General features: G+C 37.7%; 1 pseudogene; it reads left to right on the top strand.

Annotated features, from left to right (window-relative positions):
• Positions 1 to 6,014, top strand: part of LOC123948790 — a 92,229-nt pseudogene extending 86,215 nt beyond the window's left edge.
• Positions 6,015 to 19,951: the final 13,937 nt, after the last annotated feature.

Here is a 19,951-nt window from a genome sequence, read left to right on the forward strand (position 1 = left end):
GGAGAGGTCACGGAATAAGAATAAGAAGAGTTGGAAAACAGAAGTTTAAAGGAGAAATACTTTTTTTAAGAATAATGAGAAGGAGAGGAGGGAAAAGAAAACGAACACCTATTTAATAGAAGATTATTACTACAGGCATTCACTGTGTGCTAACATCCATGCTTATTTTTTTTAATTTTTTTTTTACAGACATGTGGTGATTCTCATCATGTTTTTTTTTTTTAATATTTTATTTATTTATTTGACAGAGAGAGAGGTCACAAGTAGGCAGAGAGGCAGGCAGAGAGAGAGAGAGAAACAGGGTCCCCACTGAGCAGATAGCCCAATGCGGGGCTTGATCCCAGGACCCTGAGATCATAACCTGAGCCGAAGGCAGAGGCTTAAACCACTGAGCCACCCAGGCGCCACCTCATCATGTTTTAATGGCAAGAAAGTAAAGTATGGAAACACTAACTTGTTCAAAGTCTTAAAGCTGGAGATAGAAGCACCAAGATTCAATCTCAGGTATATCTGATTCCTTAACCATTCTGCCTACTTCAAAAATCTTATGCCTGTGTAACTCTCAAAAGACTAGTATAATGAATAGTTGAGCAAGATACTCTGTTACTAGGACTTGGGGCAGATTTTCTGGAAGGTAACAATTGAACTGCCTTTTATAGGCTATCAAGATTGTTCTACATGTCCATTTTTCAACATGGACAAAGGAAATGAATGATGCAGTGGTATAAAGTTTAGTACCTTATAGGATATGATGTGTATCTAAATACAGCAATAAGAAATGAGTCTTCAAAAGGCATAGAGTATTTTAGAAGGTTCTCCGGCTTTGGAATCAAATAGAATGACTTAAAGTCATAGTCATATGTGATCTTACATATTTTACACACTCAACATGAAGTCAGTTTTCTCATTTATTCCATGTATGCATTTATTCCTTTTTTCATCATTTCAGCAAATATTTATTTGGATGCTTATTATATACTAGGTACTACGGATCAGCTGTGAACAGAAAAGACATAATCTTGGCTTGTATGGAGTTCAGAGGCATAATGGAGGAGACTCATGACTGGTTGCCACTTTGAGCTTCCAGCTTGCACGTATGAGACACAGCTGTGGGAACAGCTGGTGGGGGCTATGGTGGCTTCTTGTGCTCTGGATCACAGCTATCGTGGGGTATCTTTGAGCTCAACAGCCCAGTGCCAGTGACTTGGTAAGTAGATTATATACATAAGTACGTTCATTTATAATGTCTTTTTGCTTAAAATACCTATAGAGTATCTTTTTTGTTTCCTAAATTAAATCATGACCATAGTAGTGAGTCAGAGATATAAATAGACAACTTATACAATATGTTCAGTGCTCTGAGAGCCAAAAGCATAGTGGCAAGACAACCAAACTGTACTTTTAATTGACCTGTAAACTATAGCACCAAATACCACCAAAGACTTTATGAAAAGGCTTCCAGAGAAATAGGCATCAGCAACAAGAAGAGAGTCATTGAGACCAAGGGAGGACATGAAATGTCACTCTGGACAGCCTTGCCAAGATTGAGGGCTTTTCTGAGCCTCTATTTCCATAGATGCAAAAGCTTGAGATTCAGTTAAGTTCCCTTCCTGGTCTAAAATTCCATAAATCTATTAGAACAACATTGCTTATAAGAAAACATTTTCAAACATGTCAGAATTTCACAAGATATTTTCTTTCATAAGGAATATAATTAGTCTGTACTTAACTATTACAAGGATAAATGTCAAATTAGTTGTTATAATGGGAGGAGATCATTTAGCTACTTGGGAGTTTGCAGATTCTAATAAAATGAAGATAAATTCATATATCTTATGTGTGACCAATGGTACACAGGTATGAGCAAACTATACCATCAGAAAATATTAAGTGAGATATCTGTGTCTTAAGCATTTCATCATGACACAAGCTCCCTGTTCTCAATGCCAATTTATTATTTAAACCTGAGAAAATGAGATTCTCAAATTCAGGAACAATTTATATCTTTATTATAAGACAGGAAGACTGGGAGCAAAAAGATGCTCTTGTATTTTCCAGGCATTATAATTCCTAAGAAAGGTTGAAGAATAGTCAACATGTCAGTTGTCATCATCCCCAACCCTCAATTATAAATGATTCATAAGTAGAAATTATTATTTAATAGCAAGTTCTAGAAGCACCAAAATATTATAGCTCCTCAGTTCAAATTCTCACATTGCTAAACGTAATCATACAACCCAAAGACATTCTTTTCCTATACAAAAGGCATCTCTGTAAGTTGCTGTAAGTTGCTGGTGCTACTGAACTTCATTGTTTTGTGTTTTATTCTTTACTATCCCCCAGCCTGCTTGCATCACCATCTCTGAAACAAATGTAACCTTTTGTTGAGAGAGAAAGATCTTTCTACTTTCAATGGTAGGTTTCTTTGAAAACAATCAGTGACCTGCTGATTGGGTAGCATGGCAGGGAAACATATGTTTGTTTGTTTGTCTGTTTTCCTTCTATAAAATAGGCAAGTCGCCACATTCTATTTAGAACAGAATGACATTCCCTATCTTAGAAATCCTTTCCACACAGTGAATGTTTTTTTTTTTTGTTTTTTTTGTTTTTTTTTTTTTTGGTAGCTGTTGTCTAACAGAAGTGGAAGGAAAAAGAGCTCCGGAAGAGCAGAGGAAGAATCTTTTTTTTCCCCCCTTTACTCTCTCTAGCAGCTAGCACAATGCTTGACAGTTTGACAAAACAATAAATCTGGACTAAATCATCTTGAAATATATGCAAATGCTAATTTAAAATTTCTGCCAAATTCAGTTTAAGCCTAATAAACCTAAAGGAAAAATAAATAAATCCTTACCCATAGGTTGTTACATAAGAAATTACTAGGAGGCAAGCCTTTGAAGAATGATGCAGTTTCAAAAAACAATTTGTGCTGATGTATAAGCAACTAGGATGATTCTGAGTATGAAAATGTAACCAGTTAAAAGTACCTGGTTATAATAACTCTGATTTTTAAAATACTGAAAGTGAAATAAAGTCTAAATGCTTTATTACAATAAACTTGGGCTTAAAAACACGCAATATTTTGTAAATTTCAAATCAAACATGAGTCCTTATGGTGATATAATGGTTAATTTTATGTATCAGTTTCATTAGACTATCCCGACCAGCTGTTTGGTCAAATACTAGTCTAGACACTGCTGTAAAAATATATTTTAGTTATATTTCAAGTTTAAATCAGTGGATTTTAAGTGGATTACCCTGCATAAATCAGGTGGGCCTAATCTAATCAGTTGAAGGCTTTAAGAGCAAAAGTTTCCCAAAGAAAATGGGATACAGCTTCTGGACTGCACCATATAGATGCTGTCCACGTTTTTAGCCTTTAGAATCAAAACTGCAGTATTAACTCTTACCGAAGGGCACATGTACCCTGATGTTTATAGCAACATTATAAACAAGAGCCAAATTATGCATCCTCCCATGGATGCAAAGCCAGATGTCCAATGACAGATGAATGGATAAAGAAGATGTGGGATGAAAATATATATATATATATATCCATTGGATTATTACTATTGGATTATTACTCAGTCATCAAAAAGAATGAAATCTTGCCATTTGCAACAATGTGAATGGAGCTAGAATGTATTATGCTCTTACCTAAATCTTCAGCCTGCTTGTTTGCCCTATAGATTTGGAATGATAGCCCCAAATCATGTGATCTAAGTCCTAATAGGTGATAATATAAGCCAGGAGCAGAGAGCCTTAGGCTGCAGACCCAAGCAGCCTATGGACCTGAAAGTCCATCAGTTTCTGGTGACAACAGATCTGTATTTTAGGTGATTTCTGAAGCAGTCCTTCTTTGGATACTGAGAAGTGCAACTCTTCAGAGGGTTGGAGCAATAGGCATTCTTTCTAGTATTCCCCGTTCACTGTTCCCTCCTGCTCTTTTCCATTCCTACTGCTATGTGTGGCGTGGGCACATAATTCCACTAAAGCAATAGAGAGAGCCTCAGAATTCCTTGCAGCCTATCCTCACAAGACAGACTTCCAAAGAGCAAATCTGGTTTATTTCTCTCCTGTTTAAAACTTCTCAGTGGTTCCACAGCTCCTTTAGGAGAAGGCTAAACTTCTGTAATATGACATCCATGGTCCACTGCAATCATGGCCAGCCTCCTCCTAGCTTTATCCTCAAACCTGCCTTATCCCCTCTCCCTGATCAAGTGTCAGTGGGTTCTCTGGTTCCCTGCAGTGCCTTATCACACCTCTGTCTTTGATCCAGAAACACATACATCTCACATAGTTTTTCAGGCTCACATACTTCAGAGTTGAGAGGACAAATTACCCAGGAGTGAAACCTCCTTGACTCCCAGGTAGAATTAGATATACATTTCCTCCCATGGATGCAAAGCTTCTCAAAGCACTCCACCTTCACAGTAGCGATTATCCCAAGAACATTCCTGATGATTTCCATATACATTTCCCTTTAAACCTTGTCCTTCTTGAGGGTAGTCTCCACGGTTTTAGAGCTGTATTTGAGTGTGTGTCCTAGTGGATAACAAGCATATAGATAGTAACTGTTGACTGAGTAATGATACAAATGTGGAGAGTCGGTGCTGGTAATTGGTTTCAGTGTAACTACTCAGCATTAATTGTTGTTTCTTTACAGCCCAGGACTGTTTCCTTTATTTCCATTTAACAATATGGACTCTGAAAACCTAACAACAAGTTTACTTTTCAATAGCTGAATTGCATCGATTTGGTGAACTTATAATGGGTTTGTTTTATTCATCACCTTGTTTTATTCACCATCTTCAGTTGTAAATTCTTTTCATGGGGTTTCTATGGTTTAATGATAACCAGAAATGACTCAAGCAGTTAAAGAATTCACTTCATTAGTGCAGAGTGTACTAATTTGCATCACAAAACAATTCATTTAAATACAGAAAGCTGCTCTGCATGTCTCTTCTTCATGCCTAGTATAATTGTACCTTTATTAATGCAATCTCTCAAGGTATCCATCTTAACTAGCTTGTTCTCCAGCTGTCAGGGATGGTGAAGACGGGTATTTTCTCTGATGCTTTTAAGTACTGAAGAAAGGCCAGTGCTATAAAGGAAAAACTTATGCTAATTAGGTATATTGTTTTCACTCTTGCAGTAAAATAGCATGCATGACCCTTGTCTTGCAGTGGGAGGACCATGGAAGGGACCTAAATTCAAATCCTAGTTCTATCACTTACCTGCTCCTTATTTTTAAATTTACATAGATAATTCCGAACACCTCCCAACTTCTTTCTCTGTGTGTGTGTGTGTGTGTGTGTGCGTGCATGCACGTGCACTCATGCAAGTTTTTCAAAACCACAAACTATATGTAAATGTACCAGGAATGATACCACTAAGAGTAATATTATTATATTATAGAAAAGGCATGTTTGTTTTTTTTCTGGTTGCAGTGCCTCGTGGTGAGGACCTCTGGCCTACGTTCCAGCCATGCCGTCCAAAGGGTCCTCTGCAGTCCAAGGGTCCAATGCAGTCCGTGCAGGTCTTAGGACGCAAGAAGACGGCCACAGCCGTGGCGCACTGCAAACGAGGCAATGGCCTCATCAAGGTGAATGGGCGGCCCCTGGAGATGATCGAACCCCGCACACTACAATACAAGCTTCTGGAACCTGTTCTGCTTCTTGGCAAGGAGCGATTTGCTGGGGTGGACATCTGAGTCCGAGTGAAGGGTGGTGGCCACGTGGCCCAGATTTATGCAATCTGCCAATCCATCTCCAAAGCCCTGATGGCCTATAACCAGAAATATTTGGATGAGGCTTCCAAGAAGGAGATCAAAGACATCCTCATCTGGTATGACCAGACCCTCTTGGTAGCTGATCCCCGGCGCTGCGAATCCATAAAGTTTGGTGGTCCTGGTGCCCATGCTCGCTACCAGAAATCCTACCGATAAGCCTGTTGTGAGGATGATGGTTCATCTTTATAATAAAACAATTGTTATGAAAAAAGAAAAGAAAAGAAAAGAAAAGGCATGTGTTTTTGAGTCAGCAGACCTAGAATAAAGTTCTTTTCTAGCATGCATCATCTGCACACTTTCTAAAGATTTTTATTTATTTGAGAGGGAAAACAAGAGAGAGAGCTCAAGCAAGGTGGGAGCTGTGCGAGAGGAAGAAGCAGACTCCCCACTGAGCAGGGAGCCTGACTTGGGGTTTGATCCCAGGATTCTGAGACTATGACCTGAGCTGAAGGCTGATGTTTAACCAAGTGAGCTACCCAGGCACACCTGCACATTTTAAACTCATCCTTCTTTGGGTAGTTATGAGGGTGAACTGAAATGGTAAATATAAGGCATGTTAGTACAATATTAGAAGTTCAGTAGGTGATGGATAAATGTCAGGGGACCCTGTAATAATGAGTCAAGCAGTATATGCTATACATCTTTCTCTTCTTTCCTTCCTTCTTTCTGTATAGATCTATTAGTTATCAGTGGTTATATACCCTCACAAAGAGAGATTCATGTTCAAAACTGTAAAGAAATTTCTGTTCCTATAGTCTTCATTTCTGCTGTCCTTCCTCTTCCTCTTCAGAATTAGCTGATATTCTTCTGATACACAATCCCATTATAGCTCTGAACAGAAAATTATCTGCTGCAATCATTTATATCTTGATTTATATTCAAAGTAATTTCAGACTCCTCTCTGTGTTCTGAGTGCTTTTGGACAAGTATCTGATACCATCAAAGCCACTGGAGGGAATTGCAAGGAAGATGGAAACCAGGGGTAGCAGCTGAGGTAGAAGCTGCCATTTCCTGAGCACCTGTCATGGACACTGGCTATGGGACTCTAAGTCCCACGGCTACCATGAAAACAAGTGTTTCTGTATATAATGCAGAAATGAGAAACCAAGGGTCAGAGAAATAAGTGACCAAATGCCTCTAATTAAAAAAAAAATCTGTATTTTTCATTTGTTTTAAAGCCAACACATTTTCTAATTCATTCTATTTGCCCGTTACACCTGAAATTATCTTATGATAAAGAAGATATGTAATTACTTTAGGAAAAATAAAAGTTGTCTACTGGACTTGGACATCTGTTTTGTAAAGTTGCTGGACAAAATGTTCAAACATCATTTGCTTTATGTCTGGGTCTCCTCTCCCCTCTTCTTTAACATTCACTCAACCTTATTATCAGACACAGGGAAAAGCTACAGATGGAGGCCCATACACCTAAATATTTAAAAATTATTAATCAATTATGAAATAGCTAAAGGTATAATATCTTTAAACCAGAAAGATCAAACTTAAGTTTAGAACTATTGCACTTCGGGGCACCTGGATGGCTCAGTGGGTTAAAGCCTCTGCCTTCGGCTCAGGTCATGATCTCAGGGTCCTGGGATCAAGCCCCACATCAGGCTCTTTGCTCAGCAGGGAGTCTGCTTCCTCCTTTCTCTCTCTGCCTGCTTCTCTGCCTACTTGTGATCTCTCTGTCAAATAAATAAATAAAATCTTAAAAAAAAAAGAACTATTGCACTTCTTGGAATTCTGAGCTAAATGTGGTAGTACTAAGAGATACCTTTCTCAATCCCTAATCACCAGTCAAATCTGCAACCCTGTCCATTTTCTGCTATGTCTGGCTCATTCAACTGAGAAGGATCTTGGGGACACATGTATGGGTCCTCTTTCCATATATCCCAGCTCTGTCCATTACCCCTCCCCCCACACACACATAGCCTGTGGTCACATGGGCCTAGGATATGTTTCACAAAAGTACAGAGGGAGAGACCATGGGGAAAAAACAAAACAAAACAAAACAAAAAACCACAACAAAAACAACAGTGAATTCTGGGATCCCAAGTACCCAGAGCATACAGATCCAAGGGGCATTCAAGGGTTCTAGGCAGTCAGTTACGTCTCTGACTCCACAGGATCTTCATCATATAAGGAGGTATGAATCAAGAAGAAGGCAAGGTGCCTTGGCAGGGGACCCTCTAGACCTTGTGGTTTTGTCTGTAAATAATGAAAACCCAGGGTTAGTTCTCCTTGAAGTCTCTGCACCCTGTGTTCCACCGTCCTTCGTAGAAGTTCTGCCTCCTGCTGTAACTTGGCAATCATACTGATTTCATCCTTTCCCCTTTCTCCTCTGTCTCTGTCTCCCTCTCCTTTTTTCTCCTATCCCTTCATTCATTCCCTTTCTCCTTTCCACTGTCTCTAAGTTCATTGCTTTAGGAGTCAGAAAGCCCGAGTTCAAATATTAGCTCTTTTACTTGCTGTTCATAAGGCCTTGGTGTCTCCGTGCAGCAGGTTCCTTATCCCTAAAGCCTGGAAAATAAGAGCTCCAATCTTATTTGACTGTGGTGAGGGTTATAGGAGGCAATCACTGTGTGTGATCACACTGTGTGTGATAAACATCATTTAACATGATGTTTATCAAATTTAGTGTCTTTAAATGTTGGTCTCCTTTTCTTTCCCCGCTTCTTCCCTCCTTCCCTCTTTATCTCTTTCCTTTCATTTTCCCATGATTTTTTTTTCCTCCCTCGATTCCTATTTTTGTTTTCCATGTTTCTTATTCAATCACTGACTAATCTGTAACTGCCACAGTTTTAGACCTAGAACCACAGGGGTTCTCCAATGGGGATGGTTCTGCCTAATGAGAACATTTACCAATGTCTGGAGGCAATACACACTTTTTCATAACTAAAAAAAAAAAAAAAAGAAAAGAAAAAAGAAAAAGTGCTAATGTATCTGGTGGGTAGAATGAGGGATGCTGTTAAATGTGCATAATGCTAATGCCCTGGACAGCATGTGTCCCCCCAATAAAGAATTATCCATCCCCAAATGCTAGTCGTGCTGAGTTTGAGAGCCCTGCTCTAGAAGTTTAGATTCATATCTTAGGAGTCTCAGGTTTCATAGGAAAGACAAACAAGATGTTAAAAATGTTCTCTTTTAAGCTGCAAGTGTAGGTTGCTGGGACATAAAAAGGAGATGTCAGTGAACTACTTACAAAAGAAATGATATTTTCAATGACTCTTAAAGAATACTAGAAATACAATAGGAGTTTCCACCCACTGAGTGCTTTTTATACACTAGCATTGGGCTAAGCCATTTCCATACTTTATGAGAGAATGTGTTGTTTATGAGCTTTGTGTAGGGAGGAACAAGATCTATACCCTCAGCATCTGTATCAATGTCAGGTACATATTAAGCACTCAATAAATACATGTTGAATCAATAGATGGATGCAAATATCTTAGCTCCAAGCTTAGAATATAATAAGAACTCAGTAAATAATATTTATTATTAATTTATCTTTTATTATTAATGTATGTCATATTGAATATAGTAGGTCATATACTAGTAAATTTTAATACAAATTGGTTTATGATTTCAATGTTCACACTCGTAACAATTAAGCCCCAGAAATTGTATAGGAAAACAATTCCTATGTTTTCCTATAAAAGCATTACAGATGGATAAAGCATTACAGATGGAAAAACATAGGACCATCATGGAGAAAATAAGGGCTGTTGGGAGATAGTAGTGATGAGACCACACAAGGACAGCAGAGGTGATAAGGTAGAACGATAGCAATGAGGCTGCAAAGGTCAGTTGCAGTCAGTTTGCAGAGGCTCTTGTAGGTCCTGCTATGGTGGGCCTTGGATGTGGGTATTGACAGATGCACAGACAAGTTTTTCTTTTTCAGTTACTCCTTCAGTCTTTAGACAGGGGGTAACATGCAGAAGGATGTCTATCCCTATGTGAGACGTACTGAGCAGTTTTTAAAAGAAAAAGACAAGTGGGGAAAGAGATGGATTTGGGAGGTCTGGCAGATGAGATGTCCTAAGGAGAAGAGGAAAAAAAAAGCCAGTGCAAAATAATAATCATAATAATGTACACAGGAACCTGATTATACACAATATCAAAATTACATGATGCCAGTCTCATTGTCTAACATCTTTCTTGCAATTAAGAATTCAGTAATAAGATTTTTCTAAGTTTCCTGTCATTATCACCCTTTGTGCTAACAGTGTTTTTCCATCACACAGGTGCTACAGGTGCAGACATTTTGGCACCAAATAGTTAAGACTGCTGCCAGAAATTGTTGCCACCCAGCAAGACTTCCAAGCTCAATCATGGCCTAATCTTGATTCTTAGCAAGTCTCTTCTCTGTGAGACTCCTCAACTCAGCTTCAGAGAGGAGAACCTAAAATAAATTTTATTCCTGTTTCATTGAATAGGGCCAATGGCCAAAGAAAATCAACCAATAATCTCTCTTTGAAATTTCTGTCTTTACTTATTCTTTGAGGATCAATTTAGGACAGTGAGTGTTACTATGTGTTATACAGTTACTATGTAACATGAGCATCTACATAATTGAAACAAACTTCATGTAAGCTCCCCTAAACCCTATGGCTAGATAATCTTCATTTTCCAAGTGAAGAAAATAAGTCTTAAAAATCCAATAATAGTTAACATTTATTGAGCAGAAATATTTGACAATGAACATTCTATATGCTTTTTTATGCATTATCTTACTTTATTCTTATAAAATGTTTTCTGTAGGCTCATCCTCACTCTCCTTTTACACATTTGCATCCAAGAAATGAACAAAATATTCACCTTCTACCTCTATACTCCTTAACACCAAGTGCTAAGGAATGGTTGCTCAAGGAGTGTGTAATGAAGAAAAAGATGAAAACAAAAAGGAAGAAAGAAGGAAAGGAAGGAGTTGCAGATAAGGAAAGATAGAAGGTAGGAGATCATGAAGCCCAAACATTCTAGTGAAAAATAAAAATAGCTAAAATAATATTTAAGCTCAGGGTAGTCAGCTCTACAATGGGAGTATTCTCAAGATAACAATAAAGCACAAGGAAAACGTATTTACAACAGTCTGGGGACTCCTGGAATGCTTCTGTGAAGATGCTTTGTCTCGGCTAAGTTCTACAGGATGACGAATAGTTGCCAGGGCAACAAAGAGGGAAGAAGTCATAGCCACATGGTTGAACAAAAGATTCCGCTATAAGGTACTCACTACATCTTAGAGAATTACTCCTGTTGGTCAAATGAAGGCATTGTTTGTACATGTCTTAGAACAACTCCTTAACACTAGCAACCTAATGAGTATGATTTAGTTGTGAGGGAGGGACATTTGATAAAGGACTTTGGGTGCAGATATACACACACAAACACCCCCCCCCCCAAACAGCAACAACAACAACAAAAACCAATCCCACGAAATCAATTATCGTGGGATTGTTCACATCTGTGTGTTTCACATCTGAGTGTGAAACACACAGATGTGAACACATTCACACTTAGACCCTAAATTTTTTCACCTTCTAGCTCAGATCAAAGCTTGAAATGCCGAGTGTGAGTACAGCAGGTTCCTATCATAAATCTTCCCAGTGGGCTTGGGGTTATCATTGTGACCCTATTAGAACAAGCTGCTTTATGAAGATACTTATTTATGAAGAATCCAGGAAGCTGTGATTCTTGTCAATGGTCTAAGATTTAATAATTTATTAGAGTTATTTATGAAGACATTTTACCTCCTCAGCAAAACTATAGAGACCCTGAGGTTTGGACCATAACTAATACATTTTGTTTCCCTATGAAATACCATCTAGTGCCATGCTCTTAGTGAGCACACTCAGAATATATCCTCAATCAAGTAATGAAGGGGCTAGTTCTTCAGAGATTACTAAAAGGGTAAAGTCTGCTTTCTAGTCAGTGACTATATGGGTTGTATAAAAAAGATTGTAGAAAAAAAATGCACTAAAAATGGACTGTGGAGAAAAGACATAGAGCTCAGAATCACAGCAAGAATGGTAGAGGGAGGGAAATATTGAGGCAATATGCTAATCACAGAAATAGGCACGGTTAGAACATAAAACAGAATAGCTTAGAAATAAAGAGGAAGAAGAAACAAAGGGAGTCAGTTTATAAGAGTTAACAAAAGATTACTGTAATAACTGGACACTGAAATATTTACTGTGGGACTCACTACCCACCCCCACCTTGATAAAAACATATTATATGCTCAGGACAAAACAAGAGACCACAGTCATATAGGAGCCTTAAGAAAAATGCAATAGATCAAAATTTAATTTAGCAATTCAGCAAACATTTATTAGGTATCTACTCTGGACCAAGAATTGTGTTAGGCTGTAAAAATAAAAAGATGAATGGGACAAAGACAAATGAGCCCATGGTTTACTGGGGCTAAATGACATGCATTATAGCTTTTTGTTAGCAGTGTGATCAGTGTTATAATAAAAGTATATGTGCAGTGCTTTGGAAACAAAGTGAAGAGAACAGTTTAATCTATCTGAGGGAGTCCAAGAAAAAAAATAAGAAAAAAAAATACGGAAAAGCAAAGACATTTGCAACTGGCCTTCAAGGTTGCTAAAAAGATTCCCAAACAGACAAGGAAGTGTAAAGGACAGATTTTCTAGGTCCAAAAAAAAAAAAAAAAAAAAAAAAAATCATGAGCAAAGGCAATGAGGCATACACATTTTTGGTTTGTTGGGAAAAAAAAAAACCCCTTATAAAGTAGCAGAATGTGACTAAAGTATTAGCTACTCAATTAAGGTTCAAAAATAAGTAACTAGTAGCTGGGTTATAAAAGGCTCTCAATTACATGCTAACAAATCTCGACTTTTTTCTCTAGCCAAAATATTAGAAGCTTTAAAATGAGAAGATGTGGTCAGAGCATGTTTTAGAAAATCACTCTAGTGACACGGTAAAAATAAAATGAGCTTGCTGAGGTTTTAAAGAGATTAAGGCAGGAAGGTCACTCAGAAGGTGATTTTTAGTAGATTCAAACTGAGAAAGAAAAAAGAAATGAATGAAAACATCCACAGAGCTACTTCTGTAGCATAAACTCTTGCTAGCATCTCAAGAGTCTGGATATCTAATGCTATGGATATTTGTAGGCAACATTATCTTTTTTTTTTTTTTTAAAGATTTATTTATTTGACAGAGAGAAATCACAAGAGAGGCAGGAAGAGAGAGAGGAAGGGAAGCAGGCTCTCCGCTGAGCAGAGAGCCCGATGTGGGACTAGATCCCAGGACCCCGAGATCATGACCCGAGCTGAAGGCAGCGGCTTAACCCACTGAGCCACCCAGGCGCCCCTAGGCAACATTATCTAAACATGCTTATGGCCAACATTATATAAAGTAAATTTGATTTGAATATTTTATAACATGGTTGTGCTTGCATCCTATTATTATTACCCAGCACATAAATAATCGATAAATATTTATGTGGATGAATGAAAAGTATCCTATGAAATTTACTCAAAGGTTTTCCTCTGTGAGGAACAGTACTAGGCTCCTATGAGGGACTGTTTATATCAGAGGTACTTGTATCTAGGGGACTCAATGGTGATATGGGACACCAGCAATAACTTAGTTTTCTGATTTTATCAATAAAAATATTTTTAGTCTGAAAATTTAAAATGTTCACATTTATAAAAGTCTAGGTGAATGGAATGGTAAACATTAAAAAAAAATAACAACAGAAAACCTATCAACTCAGTAAGTTATTTCTCTGGACAGAAAAGCCCAGAATTAAATGTATAAGTAATGAAGGAAAGATAGTATTACAAGTTAACACCTTGCTTCCTTGTAGCATAACACGATGGCATATCCCTTTAAAATGGAAAAAGAAAATACTTCATTTATTTTCATTATTTCTATAAGTTAATGTGGCCTTTTTGGTGTTAGACCATTTAAAGAAGAGTATTCTTGCTTGGCATAAAATTTCCATATTTATCAGTATCAGAAAGAATATCTTATTTGAAGGCAGATAGAACTGCTTTAAAATCTTAGAGCTTTTCCTCAACAGTTGTGTGACCTGGAAAGAGACTAAATCTCTTTATCAATAAAGTCAGACAAATGTTTCATACCCATTTTTGGAAATAGCAGATAAGACAAGTACAGAAAAGGTTTCATTGTCTTGAGGAACACAGAAGGTCCAGAATTCCTTCTTTTCTTCTCTCATTGCGCTCATTTCCCTTCCTATCTCCCCATATACATGTATTTCTAAGACAAACAAAACAAAAACAAGCCCCATAATAACTGGAAAGCAAAGTTCAGAGAAAGTTCAAATAATTAGATTGCACTGGTATTTGATCTCAAATTAAAATCCCCGATTCCCTGAGAAAAGTTCCAGATATGTTGGCAATAATTCAAACACCCAGAGTTTTTCCTTTCACAGGTAATAGCCTTTACAGAGTGACAATTTTAAGGAACAAAGTAGTCTGACTCTTTGTGTGTGTGACTGAGCAATAAATACAGTTAAAATTTTGCATTTCAGGGAAAAAACAAACTTTAGAAGTCTCAGCTCACACAATGCCAATACTTCCAAACTACCCACAGCCCAACAAATTTGCTTTGTCATGTTCTAAACAGGAGAGCAAGTATGTGTTCTGCTTAGTTATGGGTAACTTTCTCTCTGACCTAGAGAAAGCAGGGGAACCATGGTCTAAAGCCAGGCTGAATGTCTCCTGATTTCTCAGTGTATTTGGCATGGCATGTTTGTTTAATTTGCTGCTATCTCAGGGTTAATTAATGGTTTTGTTTCTGTCCTAGTGACTTGAATCCTTATCTAATCTTGTTTATCATAATGTGTCTGTGACTTTGTAGAGAATCTCTGTGTAAAGTGAGAAAGAGCTGGATCTCATAATGGAATTGCAATCTACTATTTTCAACTCTCATTCTGAAGTATCTAATTGGCATTTTCCTAAAGTCACATGGACAGTAAGTCCTACACTATCACTGGAGATTAAAAAGCCCTTGAAGGTGTATTGTGTAACTTTTATTTCTAGAAACACTTCTGCTCCTTTCTGGGGTAAAAAATGTGGATTTGAAGAAAAGTTACAGCTGAGTCAGGAAATGGAAGAAAACCCAGCTGAGATGTATTTGTGATTATCAAAAGAAACAGGATTGGAAGGGAAGAAGGGAAGGAAAGGAAATGACAGAATAAAAATATCTGTGGGTGCCTGAGTGGTTCAGTCAGTTAAACATCCGACTCTTGGTTTTGGCTCACATTATGAACTCAGGGTCATGGGATCAAGCTCCAGGTCAGGCTCCATGCTCAGGGGAGAGTCTTCTTGAGATTCTTTCTCCCTCTCCCACCCCCTCTGCCCACTCCCTTCACTTGAATAAATAAATAAATAAATAAACAAATAAATAAATGTTTAAAAAAATAGTTGAATTTTTTTGCAATTCAGTCTAGGGTGAGCGAGAACGCTAAGGAAATACACACTTCCACTCTGGAAGACAGTTGTTTGTAGGGGAAGGGAACTGACTATGCCATCATGCAGAATGTCCTTGTTCAATTTTTCCCAGAATGGACTTACCATAGATACCATTAAGGTTGATACAACTCAACTTATTTGCCCCTACCACCACTCTCTACAAACACGTTCCTCTTCAGTGTTATTCACAAGGGTGAGTAGCAGTAGTATCTTAGTAGGTGCCCAAACCAGAAATCTGAACACATCTCTGAACTTTCTCCCACTTCCTCTGTATCCTTCCCTCAGCAAATTTTGTTGGCACTACATTCTAGAACGTTCACACAGTCCATCTACTCTCTGAGAAGTTCCACTTCAACTCTTCTGGACCTGGGTACCACTCCTCCTTGACTGATTTTATTGCCTAAGCCTTCTGAGTAGCTTCCCGCCTTTATACCAACCAGCTCTGATACAGACCCTCCAGAATAGCCCTACTTAGTACAAAAAAAAACATATCATTTCCATATTAAAACCCCTCAGTGTCTTCCAGTTTACCTAGAATAAAAACTTATGTCCTTAAAACAACTCAGCTAAGACTTCCCACCCTTAACATCAACCTTCACAGTAATTCACACGACACAAATTTCTTTCACATCCTTGCTTACACCTTGAGCTTTTTATTCTCTTTGTCTTCCTACATACTTTTCTCTTTGCCTGAAAAAAATTCCTCTTTCCACATCCCATCAATTTCTCAGGAAAACTTTCCCTTTAAAAAAAATTATTTATTTGAGAGTGCATGCACCTGCATGCATGTGCACACATGTGAGAAAAGGGGAGGGGTAGAAGGGGAGAGAGGGAGAGAAGCAGGCCCCCTGCTGAGTAGGGAGCCCAACTGGGGCTCAATCTCAGGACCCTGAAATCATGACACAAGCCAAAGGCAGATACTTAACCAGCTGAGCCACCCAGGTGCCCCTTAAGGAAACTTTCTTGACACACCTAATCCGGTCAGTTATTCTTCTAAGGTGTTCTCACATTACCTATTTCTCTTAATTAGTATGTAATGGGCTTTATTTACTGTATTAAAATGTACTCACCTGTATCTTTCATTGACTAGCATGTTTTTCAACAAAAGAAGCTAAGTCAATTGTATGCTCAACAACTAGAACTTGTATCTTGTATCCTCAACAACTAGACCAGTGCAAAACAACTAGAACAACTAGCTCTTGTATCCTCAACAACTAGAACAGTGCAGAACAACTAGAACAACAACTAGGACAGTGCCCAGCCCAGAATACACCCAATAATTTTTTATTAATTAAACTATTGATTAAGTGAATCCTGTGTACTGCCTTCATAGTATGAAAAACTACTTGGATTCATAAGATAATTTCTTTTTTTTCATGGTCTAAGTAGACTATAAGTTGGTAACTTAAAATGTTTATTACCTTAAACAAACTTTTAGATCACTCTGTAGCTGTCCCTAAACAAGGATCTAAGTTACTGAAATAATCATCTTTGATCCTTAGAAGATATATAGGCACATTTAAAAATATTCTACTTTCTTCTGTTAAACTAGTTGTCATAGGATCACTTCCATTTCTCTCACATATTAGTCTACAATGTGGTTACCTGTGAATTACCACCCCAAGATGGATCAGGGAGATAAAAGACATAGTCCACTTGCAATTGCGACAGACAACTTGGGAATGCTTATTTTCTATTTTTTAAAAAGATTTTATTTATTTATTTGACAGAGAGCAAGAGAGAGAATACAAGTAGAGAGGGTAGCAGGCAGAGGGAGAGAGAGAAGCAGGTTCCCCACTGAACAAAGATCTGGACGTGAGACTCCATCCTCATGTGATCATGATCAGAGCTGAAGACAGACACTTAACTTACTGAACCACCCAAGCGCCCCAAGAATGCCTATTTTCTAAAAGCCTAAATTTCATTCAAGTTAAATGAGCAAAGGTCAGGGCCAAGAGATTATCATGCCAAGACAGAGAAAAGAGTTTTTTTTTTTTTTAATATTTTATTTATTTGTTTGACAGACAGATCACAAGTAGGTAGAGGCAGGCAGAGAGAGAGAGAGAGAGAGAGGAGGAAGCAGACTCCCTGAAGAGCAGAGAGCCCGATGCGGGATTCGATCCCAGGACCCTGAGATCATGACCTGAGCCGAAGGCAGAGGCTTATTAACCTACTGAGCCACCCAGGTGCCCCGAGAAAAGAGTTTTGACTTGAAATTCATTGATAGATTAAGAAAATTATACTAAAAGTTAGCTATTTTAGAAGTTAAAAAGAAAAGTTAAAAAAAAAACAAACCCTCCAATGGGGGTTGGAATCTAAGGCTCAGTTATTGGCATGACATAAACAATCCTGTTGTGAATAAGACATTTTAACTTCTGGTTTATCTCCCCTGTAAAATGAGGCTGTATGCTTTACTTTTTGTAACCCATAGGGTGTTTGTAAAGCTCCAACAATAACAATGTTGACTCTGAAAAAGACTCAAGTAGTAAAGATTTGTAGTATCTCATAGAAAGAAGACAGCAGAGAACTGTACCGTAGAACTCAGTGACCCCCATCCAGTGAAGGCTGAATAGTCATTCTGCACTGTCTCTTCCCAGAAGAAACTGTATTATGGGAAATCATAAGCAGTAGTATTCTCCAATTTTTGATTCTTATATAGTGCCTATAAAATAATGTATGCTCAATGAATACTTGTTGAAGAAAACAAAGTTTATATGTATATGTTTCCTGATGCAGAAATATCAACAAGTATTGTAAGAGGAAAGAATAAACATCTAAATTAAGCAGAGTACATCTCAAGGAAGAGGGAAAGAGAGTGGCTGTGTCACGGCTACACATTCTATTCCTGATTCAATGCTAATACCGTTACATATTTTGCTCCACTTGAATCTCTCATCTCTGAAAGGAAATTGGCACCATTTTACTAATGAGAAAACTGAGGCTCAAAGAGTAGAAAGAGATTTTTTTTTTTCATGACTAAAAAGTGGTAGAACCAGGATTGAAAACTGAATTTACAGCTTACAAATTTCATTTTTTATCAATTTTGATTACTGACAGAGGTAGGATTCTTGTACAAGAATGAATATTTTCTATATCTTCCTCTTAAAGATTCTGTACCTACGTACATTTCCAAAAAGCAAGGAGATCTCATGATAGTTCTCTGTAGCTAGGACTATTTTAATCACCCCCAATAGAAAGAATGGTGAATCACACTGTTTGGTCAGAAATCAGAAGATAAATTAGGTTCCTTGCTGCAGCACATTTCCTTGATGCATATGTAATATCAATCAGAATCTCTCTTGATGACTCAGTGGGAAAGAACAGCAGGAATGTCTTCAACATCCAGCGGGAAGCCTGGTGTGTAGCCTGTTCCAAGTATTATTTGAGAAGGAAAAGTTCGCGGGAGGGCACAAGATTGGTCCTGCTAACTCAGTATTAACCAAACTCTAGCTGGGCTGAGATCAAACTCCCCCAACTTGTTCTGATGCCTTGCATTTCCACATCACTATGAATTCAGTTAAGTCCATTCTAAAGCACACAAAATACACTCTCAATATTCATATTCATTCAAATTCATATGCAGCATAAACATCATGTTCATCCTAAAGAACATTTTTTTTTTATGAAGAGAGGTATCAGAAGGCAAAGGATGACTTTAAAAGTCTTTTCTTCCTTTAAATGACATACAGAAATTAATTTGAAGGCTAAATATGTCAATGTGCTCAGTGACCCAGATGTAGTATAGCTCAATCTTGTCTTGTCTGTGGTCTCTCACCACCGTGAAGTGGTGTGAGAAGATACTGAAAGACTGTCAGGGAACCTAGCATCTAGTCCCAGACTTGATATTTCTTTGCTGGGAGCCCTTAGCAAGTAGTTAGTACCCCTAAATGATAATATAAAGCAGCCATCAAGCTTTGTACTTTTACCTGGTCACATTCATCCTCTAAGACTCAACTTTAATAATCTTCTTTTAACTATATATGGACAGAAGTGTTCTTATCTGTTTCTTATCTTTACCAGAATCTGTATAGCATAGTGCCTCCCTTATACTAGGTACTTTTCAATATTTGTTAAATACATTAATGGGAGGCAAGCCCTGACTTCTAAGGGTGACTGTTCCTTCTCTGTGGCTCTTATTTATTTTACACTTATCTGTGTCAAACATCAATAGCAGGGAACAACCTGTATTTGCTTAGTTATTTGTCCCCCTTATTAGACTGAGATCTTATTTATCTTTGTCTCCAGTCCCTACATTTCTATATGGCTTATGGTTTTAAATAAACACATCCTTGTGGACTGTGTGGTTTTATGACTATCAAAACAAGTCTTGCTCTTGAAAGTCTTTGCTTCCACTGGGGCCCATTCTGATTTCATTTTTGTTCAAACTTCTCTTGTTTTTCGTTGGTAGTGCCTTCTAGTGATTAGATATTGAATTTCTATGATGATAAACATGAAAGTAAACACTCATATGGTGGCATTTGTTATCCACCAGATGCTGTTTTTATCTACTTACTGTTATCAATATTACACGTATTATATATAATATATTTATTTAACTTCTCTTAGTACGTAAAGGTGGCTACTATTACTATTTCCTTTTCCTAGATGAGAAAACTGAGGCACATGGGGATTAAGGGACTCACCGGAGATCACACAGTAAGTAGAAGGATCAGGATTGTAAAGTCTGATAATCTAGCTCCAA

This window comes from Meles meles, chromosome 8, assembly GCF_922984935.1.
Source record: "Meles meles chromosome 8, mMelMel3.1 paternal haplotype, whole genome shotgun sequence".
Classification (NCBI taxonomy): domain Eukaryota; kingdom Metazoa; phylum Chordata; class Mammalia; order Carnivora; family Mustelidae; genus Meles; species Meles meles.